This window comes from Leopardus geoffroyi, chromosome C2, assembly GCF_018350155.1.
Source record: "Leopardus geoffroyi isolate Oge1 chromosome C2, O.geoffroyi_Oge1_pat1.0, whole genome shotgun sequence".
Taxonomy (NCBI): domain Eukaryota; kingdom Metazoa; phylum Chordata; class Mammalia; order Carnivora; family Felidae; genus Leopardus; species Leopardus geoffroyi.
Genome location: NC_059333.1, coordinates 59,795,391 through 59,809,905, shown reverse-complemented (window position 1 = coordinate 59,809,905; position 14,515 = coordinate 59,795,391). Strand labels below are relative to the sequence as shown.

The window sequence follows — 14,515 nt, the reverse complement described above, 5'->3', positions numbered from 1 at the left end:
TGCCACTGTGATAGCCACAGCGCCTGACTTTGTGCCCTTGCCCCCTGCCTCCATCACACGTGCTGGCAACATTCAGAATGTTGACCTGACCGGCTGCTGGAAGACCAAGGAACACGGTCATGTCATTTCTCCTCTAGAAGAAGCTTCTTTTTAGACCCCTTGAGCTAGAAGAGGATTTTATTGTGGTACAACAGCTAAAGCCTTGCCCAGCATACCAGCAGCGACAAGGGCAGGGGAGCCCAGGACTAGAGGGGCGGGGCTCGGCAGCCACGTTCAGGGCTCCAGGCAGTGAGCGCCTCACACACATGCTGGAAAGGATGACGTGATCTTTACCATTTGCTTGCAGAAAGCCAGATGTCCACGGCCACACGGCATGCCATGCCGCTGGTACGAGACCTGTAGACAATACTGTCATGCATGCCAAACCCCTCCTGTAGGGGATGTTACTAATGAATCCTGAAGTCTCAGAGATTCCAGGAAGATCTCCTGTTTTGATTCACCCCTGGCTCTTCAGCTATTTTCCTATCAACTCTCTCGATTCCTGGGATCAGCTTACCCTCCTCAGCTTGTGTGTAACCTCTACCCCCCAAACACAAACACAGACAGAAGTCACACATCACCAAGGCCCCTCGCCTTCTCTTGCCCCTGGGTGCTAGAATCCTAGTGTTTTCCATCTCTACAAAATTTGTACTCTTGACCATTGTCCGTGATGCATCCCCACCCCTGGAACAACGTTATTTTGAGGCTCTACACTACACTGTACCTCCAGCTACTGGATGGCGCATCTCCGCTCTCAGTCGCCCTCTTACTGCCTGCCTGGAGCTTTGACTCTGCATCTTCCACAGCAGTAATTCCTCATGCCTCCTTCCTTAAGCTACGGTCCTTAAAAGATTCACCAAAGTCATATGCAGGCAAGTGTACAGTGTAACACATACCTCTGTCACGGCTTAAATCAAGATTTGCGTCTATTGTCGTGGTACTTACAGAACTGTCGTACTTACAGAACATTAGGCCAACAAGGCCAACATCCTTATTAGGTAGGGAGGCATTAGAACGAACTTCAGATAACATCAAAGGTAACATGTCAGTGATCTAGACAGTGGATGCATCTTCCTGAACCATGCACATGCACCAATACAAATGGTAGATTTCCAGGAGGGTGACCTATATTCAAACTGTCCACTCTCTTGGACCCGTTTACCTAACCAGGGACCCCATCAAAGGCCTATAGTCACCACTGAAAAGTGAAGGGAAGTAGCTAAGCCCAATATTGTGCTTACCAGTCTCCGCAATTCTGGCCACCTGTATAGTCTGCTGTAAGAGCCCATCTTCAGCCCTCCAACCCCATCACTCCCAACATGCAGATGGAAAGCTGGCCTTCAAGACTCTTGCTCTGTGCCAGGAAGTGCTTGGGATTTGCCTCAACTTTTCCCTTCTCTAGGCTCCTTTGGTTTTTTTTTTTACCTGGCTAAGTTAAGAGGGTCACATTTGCTCTGTCCAACAAGCACCCTTCCAAACCAGATCTGGGCCCTAGCCCCACATTCACGTTCAGAATGTTTTCCAAGGCAGAGTCCTTTTCCCTGGATTCTTAATCCCTCCCTTTGCTTCATGTCTTGGACATCAAAGGACCCCCAAGACTCCTCCACTGCCCTGGAAAGGACAAGGGAGCCCTTTCTGGGGGTTTGAAAGAAAATTTTTGAGGAAGCTTTTCACGTTTTTCCTGTCAAGTTACAATAATCTCCTCATGGTGTAGAGAGAACTTTTACTCTTTCTCAGACAACCCAATAAAGTTATGTTATCAGCAAAGTGCAATTAGGGAAAAAGCGGCAAAGGGGGAGTGTGGCCGGGGCGGCAGCAATGTGGGAGGGAGTCTTGCTAAGCTCTTTGCACAAGTCTTCTTTCAATCTTCATACAAACGCTACAAGGTGGGGATTGTTATCCTCCATTTTACAGGTGAGGCAGCTGAGCTCCAGAAGCTCAGTAACTTGCCCAAGGTCCCAGAACCAGAGACTGGGAATGAAACCCAGGCGGGGCTCTTTTCAAAGCTCTGTACTTTTAACCCACAAGAGGAGCCTTTTCACATTTTTTCTATCCGTGCTCTGCACCTGGTGGGTGCTTAGCAGACAGAGTTGGAGAAGGTGTGATGTAGAATGGGGAGGGATTTTAACAGTGATTTCTAGAGGAAATTTACATTAATAGATTCATAAACTAGTACCAAAACGCAAGCTTTTGGTGTCCTCTGAATTTTCCAGCTACTTGTTTTAATTCTATACTTTTCCCCAATGAAGTAACATTTATCTAGAACACTGCATGAATTACCAGTTAGAGGACTGTAGGGAACTTGGTCTTGATGTGTTCCGGCTTCCTCAACTCCTTAAGAAGATTGTTCACACCTGTTCCATCTCTGCCCCAAGAAAGGAAGGAGGGGAAAGAAGGAAGGAGGAGGCAAGGACGAAGAATATGAATACAAAGCAATAAAGGGCAAAGAGAAGACAAGCAGACAAAGAGGACAGGGGGGCTGTTTCTTATCTGAGCACAGGGAGGGGGGGCTCCAGAGGTGTTTGGGTTGTAAAGTCGACAAAGGTTTTACTGAGGAAATTCAGCCCAGACCCCCTCCTGCTTAATGAGGACCAGCCAAACAATTACTGTTACTTCTGCACCCTTGGTAATTTATAGGATTCAAAATGGAAACAGACCCCACTTTTGCTGCCAGCCACCATCCTGCTTTTATAAGCAACCAGGAGAAAAGAATGGATTTGGGGAGGAGAGAGTGAGAGGAAGCAGGTATCTAAAGAGGGAGAAAGGAGTTAGTTAGCTCGTTAATCCCCACTACGGAGTTGTAAGCAGATACCACTTAATGACCCCAAAGCAGGTCACATGGAGCCTCATTCACAAAAAGCAGAACTCTGACAAAAATAGGGAAGCAGGGGATCACTACAGCTGTGATGCATATATTTAGCAGCTAGGAAAATTGAGTTGCTTCCTGGACCAAGTTACCTAGTGAGCTTGGTCTAGAAAGATAATTCCAGAGACCTAAGTTTCTGAGAATTTTGTGGTGATGATAAAGATAAAAGGCAACTAAGGCTTATTTGGAATACCTAATTGCAGTGTAACTCTGTCCCACTGTGAAATGAACAAGGTACAATTTCAAAGTTGGTTGAAGGCAACAGTAAGGCCTGTTATTTTTCTTGGCAATGCAAACTGCATCTAGATCCTTCTCATTTTCTATGCATTTTCTCAGAAAAGGGGGGAGAAATCAGAAGCCGAGGAAAGGGAAAATAAATTATTGACAAGAATTCCTGACTGCGGCTTAGGTACTTGCTAGTTTTAAGCGTTATTTGGTCAAGAAAAAGAAAAGGTATCTGGGAAATTTAACTGCTGACATACATGTTCCCACTGAAACAATCTCCACCAAGCAGACGTTTTTAAACTTTCCAAAAACAACAACAACAACAGAATATACTTCTGGGGTTGAGACCAATGAGAAATTATAGCCTCGGAGTATTTATTTTGTGAGAAAATTACAAACAACTGAGAATCGATCAAAAGCAGGAGGCAGCCAGCTCCACCTTCTCCCAAGAGGACTGGCTGGAGCATAAGTGAGACAGAGGAACGGGAGGCCACAGCTCATCCCTGATCCCCCAGGGCACTGCAGCTCTCTCTCAGAAAGGAAGGGAAGCCTTCCTGGTCTTAAACACAAAACCCACTCGTTGGATATCCTATGGCCAATAACCAAGATGAGCTAAAGAGAAGAGCATGTGATCTAACAGATACCACAGAGGGACCTATTTCTAAAAAAACAAAAACAAAACATTCTTTCAGTGACAAGAACAAGACATGACAAAGTTTCATTCAGGGGTGCTAGCTACATGAAAAAATAAACATATTTTTTTAAATTTTTTAATGTTTATTTTGAGGGAGAGAGAGACAGAGTGCAAGCTGAGGAGGGGCAGAGAGAGAGGGAGACAGACTCTGAAGCAGGCTCCAGGCTCTGAGCTGTCAGCACAGAGCCTGACACGGGGCTCGAACTCACAAACCGTGGAGATCAGACCTAAGCTGAAGTCAGATGCTTAACTGACTGAGCCACCCAGGCGCCCCCGAAAAAAGAAATATTTCTGACCCGAAATTATTATTGTTATTATTATTATTATTATTATTATTATTATTATTTTGCAAATTCCCAATTCTGTAGAGTAAGATTCACTTTTCCCAAAGGTCTTTGAAGGCAGGGAGAAGTTTTGCTCATAAGAGATGCTCCCAAGTGCCAACGGGGGAGAGCAAAGAGTTGGGCAGGGGTGAGTGCTGGCAGCCACCCCCCTGCCTCAAAAAGAGGGTGCGCTCCTGCTCAGAGGAGTGACATCGGGGAAATCTCAGGGAAGCAAGTGATTCTAATCCTCAGAGGGCTGAAGATGTGAGTTTAAATAGACTTAGGAGAACGGTTTAAGAAAGGTCATTTTTACTTAAAAAGTTGTACTTTTACCCACAGACCTAATTAAAAAGAAAAATTTTTAATTAGCAGGGACCTCAGAGAAAATGAAATAATAGCTTAGAATAACACCTATGGGTATGGAGTGTTATAAATGAGAAAAGCAAGGGGCAGAGAGGCTAAGTGATTTGCAGAAGGTCTCCCAGCTACTTAAGACAGATTTAGGACTCTAGGTCAGGCCTTCGGACTGCTAGTCCCGGGCTTTCTCTACTGTTCCAGTACTGCCTCCCAACAAATGGTTTCTGAGGTCATATTTACCAACTTTTTGGAACTACTTTTGTAACTAAATTCGGAATATTTTTGAATCTACTTTCTTATGCAGAAAAATGATGCATCTGGATCATTATCTATAACTTTCTCTGTGGTTATTTTCATTCTTTTACCATTTACATCCTAATCTAGAACATTCTCTTACTGTTGTTCGCAGATTTTCTGCAATGGTGAAAATATTCTGTATTTGTACTCTAAGCGCTAGTCACTAGCCACTTGTGGCTATCAAATACTTGAAGTGTGGGTAATGTGACTGAGGAACCACATTTTTAATGTTACCAGATAGGGCTGGTGGTTACCACATGGGGCAGTACAGTTCTAGACTGAGATCTAGAATAACTACCCAGACCACTCTGATGTCAAACAGGAGGGAACAGCAAAGATTTGATATTCTTAAGTTTGAGCCATGTTCTAGCCACTCTCTAAATATAATTCTAGCTTCTTTCTTGTCCAAATTTTGTCTATTAAAAAAAATTATGTATATTACGATTTCACTTTTATCAGGTATGAAAAAATAATAACTGTGATCTACCATTGAAGACAGCATGCAAGTCCCTGTACTAAAAGATGGATTCTGCCCTGAGTAACTTACGGCTTGGGGGATTAAGTCAGCCAGTGTTCAGCACATATCCATAAGCTCCTCATTACCCAGCTGCCTCTGCAGCTGGCTTAGAGCCATGTGACTACTGCTGGCCAATCAAGTGTAAGTGAACATGTCAAGCGTCGCTTCTAGGCTAAGGCTGTTAAGAGCTACAGAACCAGAGCTCTGCTTCCATTTCTCCGTTTCTCTAGTCCTGGTGACCATCACAGGTTCCAGAAAGCATAGCTACAAGATGAAAGAAGTCAATGCAATCTAGGACAGGAGAAAAAATAAACCATTGTTGCAAAAAACCACTGAAATTTTGGGGATTCCTCTCATGTAACAACTTTAGCATTCTTTACTTTAAAACCTTACTTAACTGATTACAGTGGCAAGTGAGAGCAGAGGGAAGGGAGCATTTTCAATATTGGGTCTTCAGGAAAGGTTTTCTGGATAAGGGGTTGGGAAGGCCCCTTGGGATATGCATATGTAAAGAGCTGAGGGCAAGGCTGGTGGGAAAGATCTGTCTGGAGGACAGTACATCGAGCAATTTGGCTGTTACAGAAGGCTTATCTGAACAGTGGTCACCACACTTTTCTGATCTTGCTTTCTTATGAGTAAAATATTCTGGGCTAATATCCCCACTACATTCACGTTTATTCATAAATTAAATGCATGGGCTGCCGAACTAAAATTTAAAAAGAGTAGGTAAAAGTGAACCGGTGTTTCAATGACTTATTGATCATGATTATTTTATAATATAATTAAAGCTAATAGCTTAAGACAGAACAGCCTATTTAGGATTAGGTGTGTCCCTACCGATATGGATGTAACCTCTTTCAAACAGTGGCCCCGAATGTTAAATATTTTGCTAACTTCTCATCAGACAGGGTTCCATTATCATTGTTTTTACTTCCTTATGCGGCTTGAAGAGGGTCAGCTCTGCTTTTTACTTCCTGTGAGCGTGTGCTTGGATTATCTGCATATTCTTCCGCCATAGTTTCTTTGAAGCAAGCTCTTTAAGCCACCTTGTCCTTTCATGAGCATTATTTTAGTTAAAACTAAATTCTATAACCTGTAAGTCCACTTAAGAGAACAGGAAAACTGGGGAGTGAATAAGCAAGTGTGGTCCCCACTGTCACACCATAGAGATCTCTTGCTACTGTTGTGCACATTACTGTGATGTACAGGCTAAAGGTACCAGTGTCAACGCTTAATATTAAACATCAGGAAAGCTGAATTTCTTTCCTATTCCAATTGAATTTCTTATATTTCCCCTGTGGAGCTTGCACTCTATTTTGAGACTTCCAGAAGAATGGAAAGAGGCAAGGTAGGAAATTGAGATCAGGTCATGTTGCGGAAGCCTAGGGAAAAGAATTTTAAATTAACACCACAGACAGATGGTTTTTGAAGAGGGAATATATAACCAAAGTGGCATTTGCACAACCTGGGCTCCTCATTCACTGAACCCAAAATTTACAACAAGCTGCTAACCAACATGTTCAAAGTCTATTTCCACCCAGGTAGGTGAACCGCTTTACCACCCATGGAACTGGAAAGGAGGAGTCTAGACATACCATCTTGGTTCTGCAGAGGAATCCCCCCCACAGAGAGAAGCCACCTCTGCCTTCTGAGGAAAAGGACGATGTGGTCTCTTGATTTGCCCACTGGACAAAATCTAATTTTCTCCCACCTGCACCACTTGAGGAAAACGTTACCAGGGAAGTCACCTTTCTTTGTCACACATACCCCTTCCTTCTATTTCTCTTTAAGAAAAATTAAAAAATCTAGCCATAAGGGGGGAGGAGAAACCCACAAACCTTAAGAGAAAAGGAAAAACACTTCCTTTCTTCTCCACTCCCTTCTCAATTCCCCCACCCTATTCCATATAAATTCAATTTGACAACCCTGCTAATTGGATAAACGCAACTCCTACACTCCTAGAAAGCCATTCCCTTTTCTTTTTTTTTGTTTTTGGAGGGCTCAAAACAGGGTGATTGTGCCCTTCTTTAACAGGGATTCCATCTGCTTTATTTCTCCCTCTCCATTCACCACTCCTCGTGAATATTTATGAGGTCTTCCCTCCCAGCCTATCCCCCTTCCACCCCACCTTCCTCCGTCAACCTCCCTCTACCCAGCCTGCTCTCCCTCCTCTGAGGGACAAAAACCTTCCAAAAGCACCCCCCCGCCCTCCTTGCTTTAGATAAACACAGGCAGTGTCAAGTGTGAGGAGTAGGGGGAGGTGGGTGGGGGTTCAACTGCCAGTCAAGCCCCCGGCCTTCAATGAGGCCCAGGGGCCTACCCTAATCTGCTGCATGCTTGCCATATGGGGGCTGTGTTGCCCTGGGAAACACTAACAGGCAGAACGGAGCTTAATAGAGTCCATATTCATTGTAATGCAGTGAGATAGCTCAAGGCACCACTGCCCCTTCGGTCCAGTTTCATTCTTCTACTTTCCTCTTTCTTTCTGGTTTTCCTCCCTTTTACTTTCTTTCTTCTTTCAAAAGGAACGGGCCCCCAGAGAGCTCTAACCTGGAGAGGTCTCAGCTGGCAGAAAGGCTGGGCTTTGGGGTTGGGAAGGACAGTGCTGGGGTGGGACGTGGAGTTGGTGGGGAGAGGGGAGAAGTGGGGCTCCCAGGGCGGTCGAGTGGGGAGAGAGGTGCGGCACCTGCAAGGGGACGCGTGTGCTGGCTAGAGTGTAAGAGAGCGTGTGGTGGGTCGTGGGTAGATACGGCCCATTGGGGCCTTGGAGCAAAGAAACCTTCTCATTTATTCTGCTACCTACGCCTAGGTCTCCCAACATCACCCCAGTCTCCAATGCCAGTCAATTTAAGGTCATTAAAGCCAGTGGCATCTACCTCCCTGAGGTGTCAGGCCTTCGGCCAATTCCCGGCTCCCCACAGTTGCCTTGAAAAGTCACAGGCGACGCAATGGGATGAAACCACTTCAAAAATAAATAAATCCCTATAGGGGCAGAGGATCCACCAGCCTGCCGTGCTGGGGGCCCACCTCCTCCTCTGGCTGGCTGGCACTGAGGAAAAGGTGGCAGCTGTAGTCTGCCAGAGCCAAACTAGGGCATACAGGGCCCTTTGCACTGGGGGAGCGGGCTCTCTAGCAGATTAAGCCTTGTCATAAGTATATCTGCCGGAAGTGAGACTTGGGAGTCCTGGAGAGAAGTGATCCTTCCTCAACGCCTCTGAGGGAAGGAGGGCTGATAACGTGGGAGGGGAAAAGGACGCATTTCTCCCAGTTTCTTAGAAAAGGTAAAATCGGTAACCAGGACACAAGAAGTCCTCAAAGAGTAAAGCATCGGTTTCATAAGTCATGGAAGCCATTTGTCCTGTGACTGTAAAAGTCACAAATTTAAAATCAAGATAGAAAATAAAAGCAAAGAAAAGCTATCGAAACCTTCGTATACACCCCTATGGCTGAAACATTAACCCCGTGGTGTCTAGCATGTAGAAAGAGACCAGTAAATGGCTGCTGAATGAAAAAAACACATATTTGCTCCTACAGTTTCACCACTACTGACAGAGAACTTGAAACTCTTTATTTATCCAACTGATGACTACGATCAGGGTTCAGATGCGGAATAGTGCTTTAGCAGAAGCATAATGCTCCCAGCAAAGGTACAGCAATGCCATCGTGATAGTGCCACAGTGACGCCAGTATCTACCAGGAGGCCTTTTTGTTATCCACATCAACCAAATGCCACAGTCAGGCAGGCTAAGTCACATGAAACTTCTCAAGCAAGGCAGATACCGGTGCCTGTTGTGGTCTAGTTTTTGCCCTCCAAACCTGGTATCTTCCACTTGCCTTGCTCTTACCCCACTGAGATGCATCCAAAATCTGTGGTTTCCTGAGCTCAACCCAGGGGAGACCAACAGTAGGAAAGTACATAAAAGTCCTTACAATTTTTCGTTGCTTCTTTTAGCTTGATTTTAAGGCTGTATTACCTACCAACCCTCCAAGAAATGGTACAGTGGGTACTTTAAGAGCCAAGGTACAATTTCAATTCCTGGCTAGAACACCTAAACAACATGTCGTTATCTGAAATGCCAGCCTCAGCATCAAACCCATTTTTATCCATGAGGGACCCATAAAGGTGATAATCCTTCTTCCCTGGGGACTCTACACCAGAGAAGGTGAAGACACGCAAAAGAACAGGGTTGTACAGGACTCAGAGCACTTATCCTCTCTACAGAGGAAGCCTGCCCCTCCCACTTCCTTTTTTCTGCATGGTTTCATTCCCAGTTGTTTGACCCCAGCATACTGCATGTGTTAGAGAGGTGCTCCACAGAAGAGCGAGTGGGGATGCCTGGAGCGTCACTGAAAGCCACTCCTGAAGCACTCTGGGAGCTCAGCAGAGCAGTCACGCTCTCCCCAGGCTTCCCTGCCACGGATACTCTGGTCAATAATCTTACCACTGACGTGCATGATGTGGTAAAGGCCAGAACGGCCACTCGGGGAAAGCGGAGACAGCTTCTCCGGTCTAGAACAAATACTTGCTTTTCATTTCACTGTTCAGAGGACACCCACTAGTTTGAGCATACACACATATACTCCACTTCACCTTCTCCTCCCATCTATCTTTCCTATCTATGATCAGTCATATGGATTCAAAGCAGCCAGAGAGGGGCACCTGGGTGGCTCAGTTGGTTAAGCGTCCGACTCTTGATTTCAGCTCAGGTCATGATCTCATGGTCGTGGGAGCCACAGCGTGGAGCCTGCTTAAGACTCTCCCTCTCTCCCTCTGTGCCTCCCCCCACACGCGTGCGTGCCCTCTCTTAAAAACAGAAAATAAAAAGAAAGTACCAAAGGCAGCCAGAGAAACACAACACAAGCCGCGTATGTCATTTACAATTTTCTAGTAGACACATTTTACATCAGGTGAAAATAACTTTTGATATCTTTCAACACAATATACCCCAAAGAGTGTGATTTTAATAGGTAACATAAAAATTAATAAGGTGTTTTATATTGTTTCATACTAAGTCTCCTAAACCTAGTATGTATTTTATATTTACTACACATCCCAATTTGGATAACCCACATTTCAGGTGCTCAACAGTCACACGTAGTAACGGCTACTCCTGGACACCACAGGCCTAGAGCCCTCCAGCTGGCTCCCTGACGCTCTCCTCCCCCCATCTAATCTGCCTCCCCATCGTCACCTACCTTCCTTCTAGAACATCAAGCTCAGCCAATCAGTAAAGATGATAAATGGGTAGCTACCACCCACTGAATACACAATTATGAATTGTGGCCTGTCTCCTCCAGGCCACACTTCATAATTCATCTAATTTGATATAATCCTCCCAATGGCCCTGTAAGGCCGGTATATATGATCAACACATTTTATAAATGAAGAAATTAAAACTCAGAGCAGTTACATAGTTTGTCCAAGATAATACAGATGGCAAGTCAGTCAGGATTTGAACAGGTTCTAACTCTAAAACCCTTTTGGTTCTTTTCCCTCTAGTGCTTTAAATAAAGTATAGCAAAATAATTGATGGATTGTTATGCAGCCATTAAAATGGTAACTATAAAGGTCAAGCAGCAACATGAAAAATGTGTAAAGAATGTTAAGGGAAAAACATATCATTTTGTCATAAAACACGTAAGCAGTTGGGGGAAGCCTAGGAAGGAATAGGAAACACAAACAGCTGATTTGAAAATGTGAAGGAAGTAGGAGTGATTTTTTCTCTTTTCAGGTTGGTTCAAAACAAAGCAACTAATAGACCCACCTTCCACAATTTCCTATCTAAGTATGATTAAATGAAGTCCAAACTCCTTCGCACAACCTTCCGGGTTCTTTGTAAGTGGGCTACAGTCAACCTTTTCCAGGTCTTCCTCCCACAAGCCCCCAAATCTGGGCAAGCTGCATTTTCACACTCTCTCTTCTAGCAAAACCACCTCCCCCTTCTCCCTTCATTGCATCAGGGGAATTCTTAATTGTCCTTCAAAACTTATTGCAAATGTCACCGTACGATGCCTCCAATGACTATTCCACAGTGTTTTGCACATTATAACATTTCCATAATAATTTATGGATTTGATCATGTGTGCATAATGTGCCTCTGATATCTACCCTCTGACCTGACTACAAACTTCCTGAAGGCAAGGATGTGTTAACTTTATCTTAGTAACCCTAGCATCCAGAAAAGCTTTGGCACATCACGGGGGCTCAGCCAATGTTTGCTAAACTGAAGGGTTTGTTCAGATTAGAAATTTGAGATTGAGAAGGACTATTATCTGACCTTGGACCTATAGGAAAAATGCATAGAGAAGGGTTATCAGTGGTGGGACCAAGGGGTTTTTCTACAGGAAAAGGACTATAACCATGGCCCTTATTTTCCAAAACCAAATGGCCCTTAGAACAGTGTAGGCATCCCTGGAGGGGAGGGCCAAGTTGTTTGACAGAAGTCAGTGCCTCTGCAGACACTCCTATGGCTTGGGGTCTCATTCAAGAACCTTCTTGGTTTTCCTTATCTCTCTTCCCAAAACAAACACGCTACCAAGCTTGAGACATCTGGCTTCCTGCAGCCACTGAACTGCAAGGAATCTAATCTAGGAGGATATTGTGAGTAGGTAATATCTGGCCATTATCAATATGACCCTAACCTTGAGGCCAGGGTGGAAGGAGATAGGCATGGAGACATGGGAGAAGAAGAAATCAGAACACTGTTGAGTCAGAAAGAGAAGGATGGATTCGGGCCTGAAGAGAAAGCATGGGGAAGGGAGGAGGAACATGAGCAGAGATGTGGGAAAGGCAGCTAAATGTGTTGAGCTCCAAGCCGGGTGCTGGGGGCTTCATGTACTTGATCAGTTTTAATCTTCACAACCCAGGGAGCGTTACTGTCCCCACTTTACAGATGGAGGGAGAGGTTATCAAAGCCCTTCTCAATGCTTTAGCACATTACGGTTTTAGGAGTCATCTCAAATTTTTATTATAGAATTGCTCTTCTGCAAAGTGACAATGTTGGGACTCAGCAAGATCAGGTACTAAGAGACCGTGAGGCTGGGGTTTAGATATGAGCTGTGCCACTTCTCTCCCTTGGTAGACGGCAGCTTTGGGTAAAGTGCTTAATCACCGAGTCTCAGTTTACTCTCTGTGAACATGAAAATGTTAACACCTGCTTTTCTGAGCTGCTAAAAAGAGTTAATGAGATTGAGTGTGAAAGCAGCCTGGCATATAGCAATCACACAATAATTTGAGGGTGTCCTGGAACTTTTCTGCTGAAAGCCATTCACTGGAGGTCTAATTTCCTACAGTAGCACTGCCACCGAGGGGGCTTTTCGATGAACGTCCTTTAAGACTTAAAGATGTTGCATTTTAACAACTCCAGACACATGTGGTACCATCTCTGCTTGTTCCTTATAGGCTGTCCAAAATTAAGCAATGGCCTGTTTTGCTGCACTACACACACACACATCACAAGTTCAAGAGATAGTCTCTGTTGGAAAATAAAAGCAGTAATACCTATATCCTATATAGTGTTTTACAGAGCTTCACAATAGCCCCGTGGGACAAGAAATCCATGGACAGTGCTATATTCTCAAGTTTCCGGCAAGACTTGGTTTCTAGCCTCTTATCCTCCATCCAACACTAGCCCACATTTACATCACTGAAGCTAATAACTGCTCCCCACCACCTCTCCCTCACCCTGTTTATGCCCTCTCTCTGCACTCTCTTGATGATGATAATGATGATAATGATCATAATTTCTCTGTAGTGTCTCTACATGTTCACAGAGAAAGGGGAAAAGATCCTCATCAGACAATAGGTCATTTGGGACAAGAAGTTACGAAGAAGTGTTTATAGAGAGGAAAACATTCCCCTGATCCCTCCCTCTAACCCCCCTCCCAGCCCCAGAAAGGAGCTCACCTCCAACCTCATCAGCAAGCGAACAAAGCCACAACAAGGCCACCTGCTCTTTTCCGCCTACCTGTTTCTAATTACAGCCCACGGCCAGGGCTATATCCACACAGGTAAACAATGAAGTAAAATGGTGACATAGTGACCGGAGAGGAAACAGGAGCATCCACTCTCAAACCTTCTGGTGCTCATGGCAGACAAAAGAGTCAATGTAAAATGCATTAATTAGAGTCCAGATAGAAAGCACAAACAGGGTATATAAACAAACCTGTTCCAGGACCCGAGCGCTGAAAGTAGATCTTAACTGCTTAATGTTCTCTCTTAGGAAAAAGGAAAAATGATCCCGTTTAAGTGATCAGTGTGTTAACACAAGCCTTACTACCTAAGGCCAGGACTCCACTCCATCTGAAAGCATCCACTGAAAGCAATGGAGCCCTCAGAACGGGAAGTATAATGCCTGGAAGCACACCAGAGAGCAAGCACTGCTCAGTCTGCACATACACAGAACCACAGAGATAGCATCTCCCCCGAATCATCAGGAGCAGTAGCAGGATTTGCCTCAGAAGCACAGAAAGACAAACGAGGGCATTCCACAGAACCATCGCGATCGCGCCAAGAGCAGGCAGTGCGGCTGGCAACCCCAAGTCACACCTGATGAGAAGTACAGTCCCTGGGGCAGAATTCAGGTCAGTTCAGCAAACCCCCACGGAGTACCCACTAGGTGCCACACACTGCCAGAGAGTGGAGGCAGCCTCCTACCCTTAAAGAACCTGGAACCCAGTCAACGTTCAGCTTTGACAACATCTTTCTATTACACCAAAATTAACATGCATCACGACCTCAGGAAAAGACCAAAGATAAACCATAGATTTTACTCAACACAGGCAAGGAACCAGACCCACTAACAAAGGCATTAGGGGATTGACAAAAAGAAATGGGTCACACAGCTGAGCGTGCACACGTGCACGCACACGCACATTCTCAGGCCCTGCTCAGTACAGAAGGTCAGTCCTCCAATAAAGCCCCTTTCTATCATCCATGTTTATTCCTAGCGTAGTCCTAGAAGATCACAGTACATCAGCTAAGGTAGGATAGAGGCTTAGAGCTAACAGAGGTCAACAAGGATCTCTTAAGCCTCAGCTTTGTCACTGTCACCTCCCACAGTGTATCGTAACCTGCTTACAAGTCTCTCTTCTGGACACATAGTAGGTGCTCAGTGAATGTTTGACAAGCTATAAAGACCTACTTCCAAGGGCTTTTCCAAGTCCAACTATTGGATCCTTGGAGTCTGGCTCTGACG

At 44.9% G+C, this 14,515-nt stretch overlaps 1 protein-coding gene across 2 annotated transcripts in view; it reads right to left on the bottom strand.

Moving 5' to 3' along the window:
• Positions 1–14,515, bottom strand: part of LOC123610883 — a 37,233-nt gene that overhangs the window by 155 nt on the left and 22,563 nt on the right. The gene's annotated exons all lie outside the window — the stretch shown is intronic.